Source organism: Ranitomeya variabilis, chromosome 5, assembly GCF_051348905.1.
Source record: "Ranitomeya variabilis isolate aRanVar5 chromosome 5, aRanVar5.hap1, whole genome shotgun sequence".
NCBI classification, from domain to species: Eukaryota; Metazoa; Chordata; class Amphibia; order Anura; family Dendrobatidae; genus Ranitomeya; species Ranitomeya variabilis.
This window is the reverse complement of record NC_135236.1, coordinates 592,884,218-592,899,313: the sequence shown is the minus strand read 5'-3', so window position 1 is coordinate 592,899,313 and position 15,096 is coordinate 592,884,218. Positions and strand designations below refer to the sequence as shown.

The 15,096-nt window shown below is 33.9% G+C and overlaps 1 non-coding gene across 1 annotated transcript; it reads left to right on the top strand.

Annotated features, from left to right (window-relative positions):
• Positions 1-3,789: 3,789 nt before the first annotated feature.
• On the top strand, positions 3,790-3,871 carry TRNAL-AAG (transfer RNA leucine (anticodon AAG)). Its single transcript has one exon. It is a non-coding gene; the product is annotated as a tRNA-Leu (tRNA).
• Positions 3,872-15,096: the final 11,225 nt, after the last annotated feature.

Here is a 15,096-nt window from a genome sequence, read left to right as displayed (position 1 = left end):
TATGAGTTCTTTTAAACCTTTTTATCTTATTCTTATAATTATGCTAACATGCAAAATTAGCATATGCTTTAAACCCACTGCTGCCAGTATTATGAGATCTTGAAATGTTTTTGTACTTATTCTTATGATTTTGCTAACATGCAAATTAGCATGTGATTTAATCTTCTTTTGTATTTGCATGATTTTCCAGTTTTCAGTTCAGATAAAGACTGTTGAAAGAATCCTTGCTTTTTTCTAATGTTTAGAGACATGCCCATTCAAATCCCACTGCTGCCATTATTATGAGGTTTTGAGAACCCTTTGATCTAATTCTTATGATTTTGTATTTTCATGAGTGTGTTAATTTCTGTTTAGGAAAAGACAGTTGAAAGAATCATTGATTTTTCCTATTGTTAAGAGACTTACCCATATTCCAACAGACTTGTGAGTTCAAATCCCACTGCTGCCACTAGTATGAGTTCTTTTAAACCTTTTTATCTCATTCTTATAATTATGCTAACATGCAAAATTAGCATATGCTTTAATCTCACTGCTGCCAGTATTATGAGATCTTGAAATGTTTTTGTACTTATTCTTATGATTTTGCTAGCATGCAAATTAGCATGTGATATAATCTTCTTTTGTATTTGTATGATTTAGCAGTTTTCAGTTAAGATAAAGACCGTTGATAGAATCTTTGTTTTTGCCTAATGTTTAGAGACATGCCCATTTTCCAAAATGTACTAATTTTAAATGTTGTCAAATGTACTTCACTTTCTCTAAGGAAGCTTAATTAACCATGCTGTTTAAGGTAGCATGGCCGAGTGGTCTAAGGCGCTGGATTTAGGCTCCAGTCTCTTTGGAGGCGTGGGTTCAAATCCCACTGCTGCTAACATATTGAGGTTTTGAAAACCTTTTCAGCTTATATTTATGATTTTGCTAATAGAAAAATTAGCATATTTTTGTATGAGTGCGTGCTTTGCTTTTTTGGAAAAGACAAAAGATAGAATCATTGCTTTTTCCTATTTGTTTAGAGACCTATCCATTTTCCACAATTCACAAGTTTAAAATGTAGTCAGATACACTAAACTTACTCTCAGGAAGCTCTTTTAATGATGCATTAAGTAGCATGGCCGAGCGGTCTAAGGCGCTGGATTAAGGCTCCAGTCTCTTTGGAGGCGTGGGTTCAAATCCCACTGCTGCCAGTATTATGAGGTTTTGAGAACCCTTTGATCTAATTCTGAGGATTTTGTATTTCCATGAGTGTGTGCATTTCTGTTTTGGAAAAGACAGTTTTAGACTTTAGTTTAGAGACTTACCTAAATTTTAACAGACTTGTGGGTTCAAATGCCACTAGTATGAGTTCTTTTAAACCTTTTTATCTTATTCTTATAATTATGCTAACATGCAAAATTAGCATATGCTTTAAACCCACTGCTGCCAGTATTATGAGATCTTGAAATGTTTTTGTACTTATTCTTATGATTTTGCTAACATGCAAATTAGCATGTGATTTAATCTTCTTTTGTATTTGCATGATTTTCCAGTTTTCAGTTCAGATAAAGACTGTTGAAAGAATCCTTGCTTTTTTCTAATGTTTAGAGACATGCCTATTCAAATCCCACTGCTGCCATTATTATGAGGTTTTGAGAACCCTTTGATCTAATTCTTATGATTTTGTATTTTCATGAGTGTGTTAATTTCTGTTTAGGAAGAGACAGTCGAAAGAATCTTTGATTTTTCCTATTGTTAAGAGACTTACCCATATTCCAACAGACTTGTGAGTTCAAATCCCACTGCTGCCACTAGTATGAGTTCTTTTAAACCTTTTTATCTCATTCTTATAATTATGCTAACATGCAAAATTAGCATATGCTTTAATCTCACTGCTGCCAGTATAATGAGATCTTGAAATGTTTTTGTACTTATTCTTATGATTTTGCTAGCATGCAAATTAGCATGTGATATAATCTTCTTTTGTATTTGTATGATTTAGCAGTTTTCAGTTAAGATAAAGACCGTTGATAGAATCTTTGTTTTTGCCTAATGTTTAGAGACATGCCCATTTTCCAAAATGTACTAATTTTAAATGTTGTCAAATGTACTTCACTTTCTCTAAGGAAGCTTAATTAACCATGCTGTTTAAGGTAGCATGGCCGAGTGGTCTAAGGCGCTGGATTTAGGCTTCAGTCTCTTTGGAGGCGTGGGTTCAAATCCCACTGCTGCCAACATATTGAGGTTTTGAAAACTTTTTCAGCTTATATTTATGATTTTGCTAATAGAAAAATTAGCATATTTTTGTATGAGTGCGTGCTTTGCTTTTTTGGAAAAGACAAAAGATAGAATCATTGCTTTTTCCTTTTTGTTTAGAGACCTATCCATTTTCCACAATGCACAAGTTTAAAATGTAGTCAGATACACTAAACTTACTCTAAGGAAGCTCTTTTAATGATGCATTAGGTAGCATGGCCGAGCGGTCTAAGGCGCTGGATTAAGGCTCCAGTCTCTTCGGAGGCGTGGGTTCAAATCCCGCTGCTGCTAGTATTATGAGGTTTTGAGAACCCTTTGATCTAATTCTGAGTATTTTGTATTTCCATGAGTGTGTGCATTTCTGTTTTGGAAAAGACAGTTGAAAGAATCATTGATTGTTCCTATTGTTTAGAGACTTACCTAAATTTTAACAGACTTGTGGGTTCAAATGCCACTAGTATGAGTTCTTTTAAACCTTTTTATCTTATTCTTATAATTATGCTAACATGCAAAATTAGCATATGCTTTAAACCCACTGCTGCCAGTATTATGAGATCTTGAAATGTTTTTGTACTTATTCTTATGATTTTGCTAACATGCAAATTAGCATGTGATTTAATCTTCTTTTGTATTTGCATGATTTTCCAGTTTTCAGTTCAGATAAAGACTGTTGAAAGAATCCTTGCTTTTTTCTAATGTTTAGAGACATGCCCATTCAAATCCCACTGCTGCCATTATTATGAGGTTTTGAGAACCCTTTGATCTAATTCTTATGATTTTGTATTTTCATGAGTGTGTTAATTTCTGTTTAGGAAAAGACAGTTGAAAGAATCATTGATTTTTCCTATTGTTAAGAGACTTACCCATATTCCAACAGACTTGTGAGTTCAAATCCCACTGCTGCCACTAGTATGAGTTCTTTTAAACCTTTTTATCTCATTCTTATAATTATGCTAACATGCAAAATTAGCATATGCTTTAATCTCACTGCTGCCAGTATTATGAGATCTTGAAATGTTTTTGTACTTATTCTTATGATTTTGCTAGCATGCAAATTAGCATGTGATATAATCTTCTTTTGTATTTGTATGATTTAGCAGTTTTCAGTTAAGATAAAGACCGTTGATAGAATCTTTGTTTTTGCCTAATGTTTAGAGACATGCCCATTTTCCAAAATGTACTAATTTTAAATGTTGTCAAATGTACTTCACTTTCTCTAAGGAAGCTTAATTAACCATGCTGTTTAAGGTAGCATGGCCGAGTGGTCTAAGGCGCTGGATTTAGGCTCCAGTCTCTTTGGAGGCGTGGGTTCAAATCCCACTGCTGCTAACATATTGAGGTTTTGAAAACCTTTTCAGCTTATATTTATGATTTTGCTAATAGAAAAATTAGCATATTTTTGTATGAGTGCGTGCTTTGCTTTTTTGGAAAAGACAAAAGATAGAATCATTGCTTTTTCCTTTTTGTTTAGAGACCTATCCATTTTCCACAATTCACAAGTTTAAAATGTAGTCAGATACACTAAACTTACTCTCAGGAAGCTCTTTTAATGATGCATTAGGTAGCATGGCCGAGCGGTCTAAGGCGCTGGATTAAGGCTCCAGTCTCTTTGGAGGCGTGGGTTCAAATCCCACTGCTGCCACTATTATGAGGTTTTGAGAACCCTTTGATCTAATTCTGAGGATTTTGTATTTCCATGAGTGTGCATTTCTGTTTTGGAAAAGACAGTTTTAGACTTTAGTTTAGAGACTTACCTAAATTTTAACAGACTTGTGGGTTCAAATGCCACTAGTATGAGTTCTTTTAAACCTTTTTATCTTATTCTTATAATTATGCTAACATGCAAAATTAGCATATGCTTTAAACCCACTGCTGCCAGTATTATGAGATCTTGAAATGTTTTTGTACTTATTCTTATGATTTTGCTAACATGCAAATTAGCATGTGATTTAATCTTCTTTTGTATTTGCATGATTTTCCAGTTTTCAGTTCAGATAAAGACTGTTGAAAGAATCCTTGCTTTTTTCTAATGTTTAGAGACATGCCCATTCAAATCCCACTGCTGCCATTATTATGAGGTTTTGAGAACCCTTTGATCTAATTCTTATGATTTTGTATTTTCATGAGTGTGTTAATTTCTGTTTAGGAAGAGACAGTCGAAAGAATCTTTGATTTTTCCTATTGTTAAGAGACTTACCCATATTCCAACAGACTTGTGAGTTCAAATCCCACTGCTGCCACTAGTATGAGTTCTTTTAAACCTTTTTATCTCATTCTTATAATTATGCTAACATGCAAAATTAGCATATGCTTTAATCTCACTGCTGCCAGTATAATGAGATCTTGAAATGTTTTTGTACTTATTCTTATGATTTTGCTAGCATGCAAATTAGCATGTGATATAATCTTCTTTTGTATTTGTATGATTTAGCAGTTTTCAGTTAAGATAAAGACCGTTGATAGAATCTTTGTTTTTGCCTAATGTTTAGAGACATGCCCATTTTCCAAAATGTACTAATTTTAAATGTTGTCAAATGTACTTCACTTTCTCTAAGGAAGCTTAATTAACCATGCTGTTTAAGGTAGCATGGCCGAGTGGTCTAAGGCGCTGGATTTAGGCTTCAGTCTCTTTGGAGGCGTGGGTTCAAATCCCACTGCTGCCAACATATTGAGGTTTTGAAAACTTTTTCAGCTTATATTTATGATTTTGCTAATAGAAAAATTAGCATATTTTTGTATGAGTGCGTGCTTTGCTTTTTTGGAAAAGACAAAAGATAGAATCATTGCTTTTTCCTTTTTGTTTAGAGACCTATCCATTTTCCACAATGCACAAGTTTAAAATGTAGTCAGATACACTAAACTTACTCTAAGGAAGCTCTTTTAATGATGCATTAGGTAGCATGGCCGAGCGGTCTAAGGCGCTGGATTAAGGCTCCAGTCTCTTCGGAGGCGTGGGTTCAAATCCCGCTGCTGCTAGTATTATGAGGTTTTGAGAACCCTTTGATCTAATTCTGAGTATTTTGTATTTCCATGAGTGTGTGCATTTCTGTTTTGGAAAAGACAGTTGAAAGAATCATTGATTGTTCCTATTGTTTAGAGACTTACCTAAATTTTAACAGACTTGTGGGTTCAAATGCCACTAGTATGAGTTCTTTTAAACCTTTTTATCTTATTCTTATAATTATGCTAACATGCAAAATTAGCATATGCTTTAAACCCACTGCTGCCAGTATTATGAGATCTTGAAATGTTTTTGTACTTATTCTTATGATTTTGCTAACATGCAAATTAGCATGTGATTTAATCTTCTTTTGTATTTGCATGATTTTCCAGTTTTCAGTTCAGATAAAGACTGTTGAAAGAATCCTTGCTTTTTTCTAATGTTTAGAGACATGCCCATTCAAATCCCACTGCTGCCATTATTATGAGGTTTTGAGAACCCTTTGATCTAATTCTTATGATTTTGTATTTTCATGAGTGTGTTAATTTCTGTTTAGGAAAAGACAGTTGAAAGAATCATTGATTTTTCCTATTGTTAAGAGACTTACCCATATTCCAACAGACTTGTGAGTTCAAATCCCACTGCTGCCACTAGTATGAGTTCTTTTAAACCTTTTTATCTCATTCTTATAATTATGCTAACATGCAAAATTAGCATATGCTTTAATCTCACTGCTGCCAGTATTATGAGATCTTGAAATGTTTTTGTACTTATTCTTATGATTTTGCTAGCATGCAAATTAGCATGTGATATAATCTTCTTTTGTATTTGTATGATTTAGCAGTTTTCAGTTAAGATAAAGACCGTTGATAGAATCTTTGTTTTTGCCTAATGTTTAGAGACATGCCCATTTTCCAAAATGTACTAATTTTAAATGTTGTCAAATGTACTTCACTTTCTCTAAGGAAGCTTAATTAACCATGCTGTTTAAGGTAGCATGGCCGAGTGGTCTAAGGCGCTGGATTTAGGCTCCAGTCTCTTTGGAGGCGTGGGTTCAAATCCCACTGCTGCTAACATATTGAGGTTTTGAAAACCTTTTCAGCTTATATTTATGATTTTGCTAATAGAAAAATTAGCATATTTTTGTATGAGTGCGTGCTTTGCTTTTTTGGAAAAGACAAAAGATAGAATCATTGCTTTTTCCTATTTGTTTAGAGACCTATCCATTTTCCACAATTCACAAGTTTAAAATGTAGTCAGATACACTAAACTTACTCTCAGGAAGCTCTTTTAATGATGCATTAAGTAGCATGGCCGAGCGGTCTAAGGCGCTGGATTAAGGCTCCAGTCTCTTTGGAGGCGTGGGTTCAAATCCCACTGCTGCCAGTATTATGAGGTTTTGAGAACCCTTTGATCTAATTCTGAGGATTTTGTATTTCCATGAGTGTGTGCATTTCTGTTTTGGAAAAGACAGTTTTAGACTTTAGTTTAGAGACTTACCTAAATTTTAACAGACTTGTGGGTTCAAATGCCACTAGTATGAGTTCTTTTAAACCTTTTTATCTTATTCTTATAATTATGCTAACATGCAAAATTAGCATATGCTTTAAACCCACTGCTGCCAGTATTATGAGATCTTGAAATGTTTTTGTACTTATTCTTATGATTTTGCTAACATGCAAATTAGCATGTGATTTAATCTTCTTTTGTATTTGCATGATTTTCCAGTTTTCAGTTCAGATAAAGACTGTTGAAAGAATCCTTGCTTTTTTCTAATGTTTAGAGACATGCCTATTCAAATCCCACTGCTGCCATTATTATGAGGTTTTGAGAACCCTTTGATCTAATTCTTATGATTTTGTATTTTCATGAGTGTGTTAATTTCTGTTTAGGAAGAGACAGTCGAAAGAATCTTTGATTTTTCCTATTGTTAAGAGACTTACCCATATTCCAACAGACTTGTGAGTTCAAATCCCACTGCTGCCACTAGTATGAGTTCTTTTAAACCTTTTTATCTCATTCTTATAATTATGCTAACATGCAAAATTAGCATATGCTTTAATCTCACTGCTGCCAGTATAATGAGATCTTGAAATGTTTTTGTACTTATTCTTATGATTTTGCTAGCATGCAAATTAGCATGTGATATAATCTTCTTTTGTATTTGTATGATTTAGCAGTTTTCAGTTAAGATAAAGACCGTTGATAGAATCTTTGTTTTTGCCTAATGTTTAGAGACATGCCCATTTTCCAAAATGTACTAATTTTAAATGTTGTCAAATGTACTTCACTTTCTCTAAGGAAGCTTAATTAACCATGCTGTTTAAGGTAGCATGGCCGAGTGGTCTAAGGCGCTGGATTTAGGCTTCAGTCTCTTTGGAGGCGTGGGTTCAAATCCCACTGCTGCCAACATATTGAGGTTTTGAAAACTTTTTCAGCTTATATTTATGATTTTGCTAATAGAAAAATTAGCATATTTTTGTATGAGTGCGTGCTTTGCTTTTTTGGAAAAGACAAAAGATAGAATCATTGCTTTTTCCTTTTTGTTTAGAGACCTATCCATTTTCCACAATGCACAAGTTTAAAATGTAGTCAGATACACTAAACTTACTCTAAGGAAGCTCTTTTAATGATGCATTAGGTAGCATGGCCGAGCGGTCTAAGGCGCTGGATTAAGGCTCCAGTCTCTTCGGAGGCGTGGGTTCAAATCCCGCTGCTGCTAGTATTATGAGGTTTTGAGAACCCTTTGATCTAATTCTGAGTATTTTGTATTTCCATGAGTGTGTGCATTTCTGTTTTGGAAAAGACAGTTGAAAGAATCATTGATTGTTCCTATTGTTTAGAGACTTACCTAAATTTTAACAGACTTGTGGGTTCAAATGCCACTAGTATGAGTTCTTTTAAACCTTTTTATCTTATTCTTATAATTATGCTAACATGCAAAATTAGCATATGCTTTAAACCCACTGCTGCCAGTATTATGAGATCTTGAAATGTTTTTGTACTTATTCTTATGATTTTGCTAACATGCAAATTAGCATGTGATTTAATCTTCTTTTGTATTTGCATGATTTTCCAGTTTTCAGTTCAGATAAAGACTGTTGAAAGAATCCTTGCTTTTTTCTAATGTTTAGAGACATGCCCATTCAAATCCCACTGCTGCCATTATTATGAGGTTTTGAGAACCCTTTGATCTAATTCTTATGATTTTGTATTTTCATGAGTGTGTTAATTTCTGTTTAGGAAAAGACAGTTGAAAGAATCATTGATTTTTCCTATTGTTAAGAGACTTACCCATATTCCAACAGACTTGTGAGTTCAAATCCCACTGCTGCCACTAGTATGAGTTCTTTTAAACCTTTTTATCTCATTCTTATAATTATGCTAACATGCAAAATTAGCATATGCTTTAATCTCACTGCTGCCAGTATTATGAGATCTTGAAATGTTTTTGTACTTATTCTTATGATTTTGCTAGCATGCAAATTAGCATGTGATATAATCTTCTTTTGTATTTGTATGATTTAGCAGTTTTCAGTTAAGATAAAGACCGTTGATAGAATCTTTGTTTTTGCCTAATGTTTAGAGACATGCCCATTTTCCAAAATGTACTAATTTTAAATGTTGTCAAATGTACTTCACTTTCTCTAAGGAAGCTTAATTAACCATGCTGTTTAAGGTAGCATGGCCGAGTGGTCTAAGGCGCTGGATTTAGGCTCCAGTCTCTTTGGAGGCGTGGGTTCAAATCCCACTGCTGCTAACATATTGAGGTTTTGAAAACCTTTTCAGCTTATATTTATGATTTTGCTAATAGAAAAATTAGCATATTTTTGTATGAGTGCGTGCTTTGCTTTTTTGGAAAAGACAAAAGATAGAATCATTGCTTTTTCCTATTTGTTTAGAGACCTATCCATTTTCCACAATTCACAAGTTTAAAATGTAGTCAGATACACTAAACTTACTCTCAGGAAGCTCTTTTAATGATGCATTAAGTAGCATGGCCGAGCGGTCTAAGGCGCTGGATTAAGGCTCCAGTCTCTTTGGAGGCGTGGGTTCAAATCCCACTGCTGCCAGTATTATGAGGTTTTGAGAACCCTTTGATCTAATTCTGAGGATTTTGTATTTCCATGAGTGTGTGCATTTCTGTTTTGGAAAAGACAGTTTTAGACTTTAGTTTAGAGACTTACCTAAATTTTAACAGACTTGTGGGTTCAAATGCCACTAGTATGAGTTCTTTTAAACCTTTTTATCTTATTCTTATAATTATGCTAACATGCAAAATTAGCATATGCTTTAAACCCACTGCTGCCAGTATTATGAGATCTTGAAATGTTTTTGTACTTATTCTTATGATTTTGCTAACATGCAAATTAGCATGTGATTTAATCTTCTTTTGTATTTGCATGATTTTCCAGTTTTCAGTTCAGATAAAGACTGTTGAAAGAATCCTTGCTTTTTTCTAATGTTTAGAGACATGCCTATTCAAATCCCACTGCTGCCATTATTATGAGGTTTTGAGAACCCTTTGATCTAATTCTTATGATTTTGTATTTTCATGAGTGTGTTAATTTCTGTTTAGGAAGAGACAGTCGAAAGAATCTTTGATTTTTCCTATTGTTAAGAGACTTACCCATATTCCAACAGACTTGTGAGTTCAAATCCCACTGCTGCCACTAGTATGAGTTCTTTTAAACCTTTTTATCTCATTCTTATAATTATGCTAACATGCAAAATTAGCATATGCTTTAATCTCACTGCTGCCAGTATAATGAGATCTTGAAATGTTTTTGTACTTATTCTTATGATTTTGCTAGCATGCAAATTAGCATGTGATATAATCTTCTTTTGTATTTGTATGATTTAGCAGTTTTCAGTTAAGATAAAGACCGTTGATAGAATCTTTGTTTTTGCCTAATGTTTAGAGACATGCCCATTTTCCAAAATGTACTAATTTTAAATGTTGTCAAATGTACTTCACTTTCTCTAAGGAAGCTTAATTAACCATGCTGCTTAAGGTAGCATGGCCGAGTGGTCTAAGGCGCTGGATTTAGGCTTCAGTCTCTTTGGAGGCGTGGGTTCAAATCCCACTGCTGCCAACATATTGAGGTTTTGAAAACTTTTTCAGCTTATATTTATGATTTTGCTAATAGAAAAATTAGCATATTTTTGTATGAGTGCGTGCTTTGCTTTTTTGGAAAAGACAAAAGATAGAATCATTGCTTTTTCCTTTTTGTTTAGAGACCTATCCATTTTCCACAATGCACAAGTTTAAAATGTAGTCAGATACACTAAACTTACTCTAAGGAAGCTCTTTTAATGATGCATTAGGTAGCATGGCCGAGCGGTCTAAGGCGCTGGATTAAGGCTCCAGTCTCTTCGGAGGCGTGGGTTCAAATCCCGCTGCTGCTAGTATTATGAGGTTTTGAGAACCCTTTGATCTAATTCTGAGTATTTTGTATTTCCATGAGTGTGTGCATTTCTGTTTTGGAAAAGACAGTTGAAAGAATCATTGATTGTTCCTATTGTTTAGAGACTTACCTAAATTTTAACAGACTTGTGGGTTCAAATGCCACTAGTATGAGTTCTTTTAAACCTTTTTATCTTATTCTTATAATTATGCTAACATGCAAAATTAGCATATGCTTTAAACCCACTGCTGCCAGTATTATGAGATCTTGAAATGTTTTTGTACTTATTCTTATGATTTTGCTAACATGCAAATTAGCATGTGATTTAATCTTCTTTTGTATTTGCATGATTTTCCAGTTTTCAGTTCAGATAAAGACTGTTGAAAGAATCCTTGCTTTTTTCTAATGTTTAGAGACATGCCCATTCAAATCCCACTGCTGCCATTATTATGAGGTTTTGAGAACCCTTTGATCTAATTCTTATGATTTTGTATTTTCATGAGTGTGTTAATTTCTGTTTAGGAAGAGACAGTCGAAAGAATCTTTGATTTTTCCTATTGTTAAGAGACTTACCCATATTCCAACAGACTTGTGAGTTCAAATCCCACTGCTGCCACTAGTATGAGTTCTTTTAAACCTTTTTATCTCATTCTTATAATTATGCTAACATGCAAAATTAGCATATGCTTTAATCTCACTGCTGCCAGTATAATGAGATCTTGAAATGTTTTTGTACTTATTCTTATGATTTTGCTAGCATGCAAATTAGCATGTGATATAATCTTCTTTTGTATTTGTATGATTTAGCAGTTTTCAGTTAAGATAAAGACCGTTGATAGAATCTTTGTTTTTGCCTAATGTTTAGAGACATGCCCATTTTCCAAAATGTACTAATTTTAAATGTTGTCAAATGTACTTCACTTTCTCTAAGGAAGCTTAATTAACCATGCTGTTTAAGGTAGCATGGCCGAGTGGTCTAAGGCGCTGGATTTAGGCTTCAGTCTCTTTGGAGGCGTGGGTTCAAATCCCACTGCTGCCAACATATTGAGGTTTTGAAAACTTTTTCAGCTTATATTTATGATTTTGCTAATAGAAAAATTAGCATATTTTTGTATGAGTGCGTGCTTTGCTTTTTTGGAAAAGACAAAAGATAGAATCATTGCTTTTTCCTTTTTGTTTAGAGACCTATCCATTTTCCACAATGCACAAGTTTAAAATGTAGTCAGATACACTAAACTTACTCTAAGGAAGCTCTTTTAATGATGCATTAGGTAGCATGGCCGAGCGGTCTAAGGCGCTGGATTAAGGCTCCAGTCTCTTCGGAGGCGTGGGTTCAAATCCCGCTGCTGCTAGTATTATGAGGTTTTGAGAACCCTTTGATCTAATTCTGAGTATTTTGTATTTCCATGAGTGTGTGCATTTCTGTTTTGGAAAAGACAGTTGAAAGAATCATTGATTGTTCCTATTGTTTAGAGACTTACCTAAATTTTAACAGACTTGTGGGTTCAAATGCCACTAGTATGAGTTCTTTTAAACCTTTTTATCTTATTCTTATAATTATGCTAACATGCAAAATTAGCATATGCTTTAAACCCACTGCTGCCAGTATTATGAGATCTTGAAATGTTTTTGTACTTATTCTTATGATTTTGCTAACATGCAAATTAGCATGTGATTTAATCTTCTTTTGTATTTGCATGATTTTCCAGTTTTCAGTTCAGATAAAGACTGTTGAAAGAATCCTTGCTTTTTTCTAATGTTTAGAGACATGCCCATTCAAATCCCACTGCTGCCATTATTATGAGGTTTTGAGAACCCTTTGATCTAATTCTTATGATTTTGTATTTTCATGAGTGTGTTAATTTCTGTTTAGGAAAAGACAGTTGAAAGAATCATTGATTTTTCCTATTGTTAAGAGACTTACCCATATTCCAACAGACTTGTGAGTTCAAATCCCACTGCTGCCACTAGTATGAGTTCTTTTAAACCTTTTTATCTCATTCTTATAATTATGCTAACATGCAAAATTAGCATATGCTTTAATCTCACTGCTGCCAGTATTATGAGATCTTGAAATGTTTTTGTACTTATTCTTATGATTTTGCTAGCATGCAAATTAGCATGTGATATAATCTTCTTTTGTATTTGTATGATTTAGCAGTTTTCAGTTAAGATAAAGACCGTTGATAGAATCTTTGTTTTTGCCTAATGTTTAGAGACATGCCCATTTTCCAAAATGTACTAATTTTAAATGTTGTCAAATGTACTTCACTTTCTCTAAGGAAGCTTAATTAACCATGCTGTTTAAGGTAGCATGGCCGAGTGGTCTAAGGCGCTGGATTTAGGCTCCAGTCTCTTTGGAGGCGTGGGTTCAAATCCCACTGCTGCTAACATATTGAGGTTTTGAAAACCTTTTCAGCTTATATTTATGATTTTGCTAATAGAAAAATTAGCATATTTTTGTATGAGTGCGTGCTTTGCTTTTTTGGAAAAGACAAAAGATAGAATCATTGCTTTTTCCTATTTGTTTAGAGACCTATCCATTTTCCACAATTCACAAGTTTAAAATGTAGTCAGATACACTAAACTTACTCTCAGGAAGCTCTTTTAATGATGCATTAAGTAGCATGGCCGAGCGGTCTAAGGCGCTGGATTAAGGCTCCAGTCTCTTTGGAGGCGTGGGTTCAAATCCCACTGCTGCCAGTATTATGAGGTTTTGAGAACCCTTTGATCTAATTCTGAGGATTTTGAATTTCCATGAGTGTGTGCATTTCTGTTTTGGAAAAGACAGTTTTAGACTTTAGTTTAGAGACTTACCTAAATTTTAACAGACTTGTGGGTTCAAATGCCACTAGTATGAGTTATTTTAAACCTTTTTATCTTATTCTTATAATTATGCTAACATGCAAAATTAGCATATGCTTTAAACCCACTGCTGCCAGTATTATGAGATCTTGAAATGTTTTTGTACTTATTCTTATGATTTTGCTAACATGCAAATTAGCATGTGATTTAATCTTCTTTTGTATTTGCATGATTTTCCAGTTTTCAGTTCAGATAAAGACTGTTGAAAGAATCCTTGCTTTTTTCTAATGTTTAGAGACATGCCTATTCAAATCCCACTGCTGCCATTATTATGAGGTTTTGAGAACCCTTTGATCTAATTCTTATGATTTTGTATTTTCATGAGTGTGTTAATTTCTGTTTAGGAAGAGACAGTCGAAAGAATCTTTGATTTTTCCTATTGTTAAGAGACTTACCCATATTCCAACAGACTTGTGAGTTCAAATCCCACTGCTGCCACTAGTATGAGTTCTTTTAAACCTTTTTATCTCATTCTTATAATTATGCTAACATGCAAAATTAGCATATGCTTTAATCTCACTGTTGCCAGTATAATGAGATCTTGAAATGTTTTTGTACTTATTCTTATGATTTTGCTAGCATGCAAATTAGCATGTGATATAATCTTCTTTTGTATTTGTATGATTTAGCAGTTTTCAGTTAAGATAAAGACCGTTGATAGAATCTTTGTTTTTGCCTAATGTTTAGAGACATGCCCATTTTCCAAAATGTACTAATTTTAAATGTTGTCAAATGTACTTCACTTTCTCTAAGGAAGCTTAATTAACCATGCTGTTTAAGGTAGCATGGCCGAGTGGTCTAAGGCGCTGGATTTAGGCTTCAGTCTCTTTGGAGGCGTGGGTTCAAATCCCACTGCTGCCAACATATTGAGGTTTTGAAAACTTTTTCAGCTTATATTTATGATTTTGCTAATAGAAAAATTAGCATATTTTTGTATGAGTGCGTGCTTTGCTTTTTTGGAAAAGACAAAAGATAGAATCATTGCTTTTTCCTTTTTGTTTAGAGACCTATCCATTTTCCACAATGCACAAGTTTAAAATGTAGTCAGATACACTAAACTTACTCTAAGGAAGCTCTTTTAATGATGCATTAGGTAGCATGGCCGAGCGGTCTAAGGCGCTGGATTAAGGCTCCAGTCTCTTCGGAGGCGTGGGTTCAAATCCCGCTGCTGCTAGTATTATGAGGTTTTGAGAACCCTTTGATCTAATTCTGAGTATTTTGTATTTCCATGAGTGTGTGCATTTCTGTTTTGGAAAAGACAGTTGAAAGAATCATTGATTGTTCCTATTGTTTAGAGACTTACCTAAATTTTAACAGACTTGTGGGTTCAAATGCCACTAGTATGAGTTCTTTTAAACCTTTTTATCTTATTCTTATAATTATGCTAACATGCAAAATTAGCATATGCTTTAAACCCACTGCTGCCAGTATTATGAGATCTTGAAATGTTTTTGTACTTATTCTTATGATTTTGCTAACATGCAAATTAGCATGTGATTTAATCTTCTTTTGTATTTGCATGATTTTCCAGTTTTCAGTTCAGATAAAGACTGTTGAAAGAATCCTTGCTTTTTTCTAATGTTTAGAGACATGCCCATTCAAATCCCACTGCTGCCATTATTATGAGGTTTTGAGAACCCTTTGATCTAATTC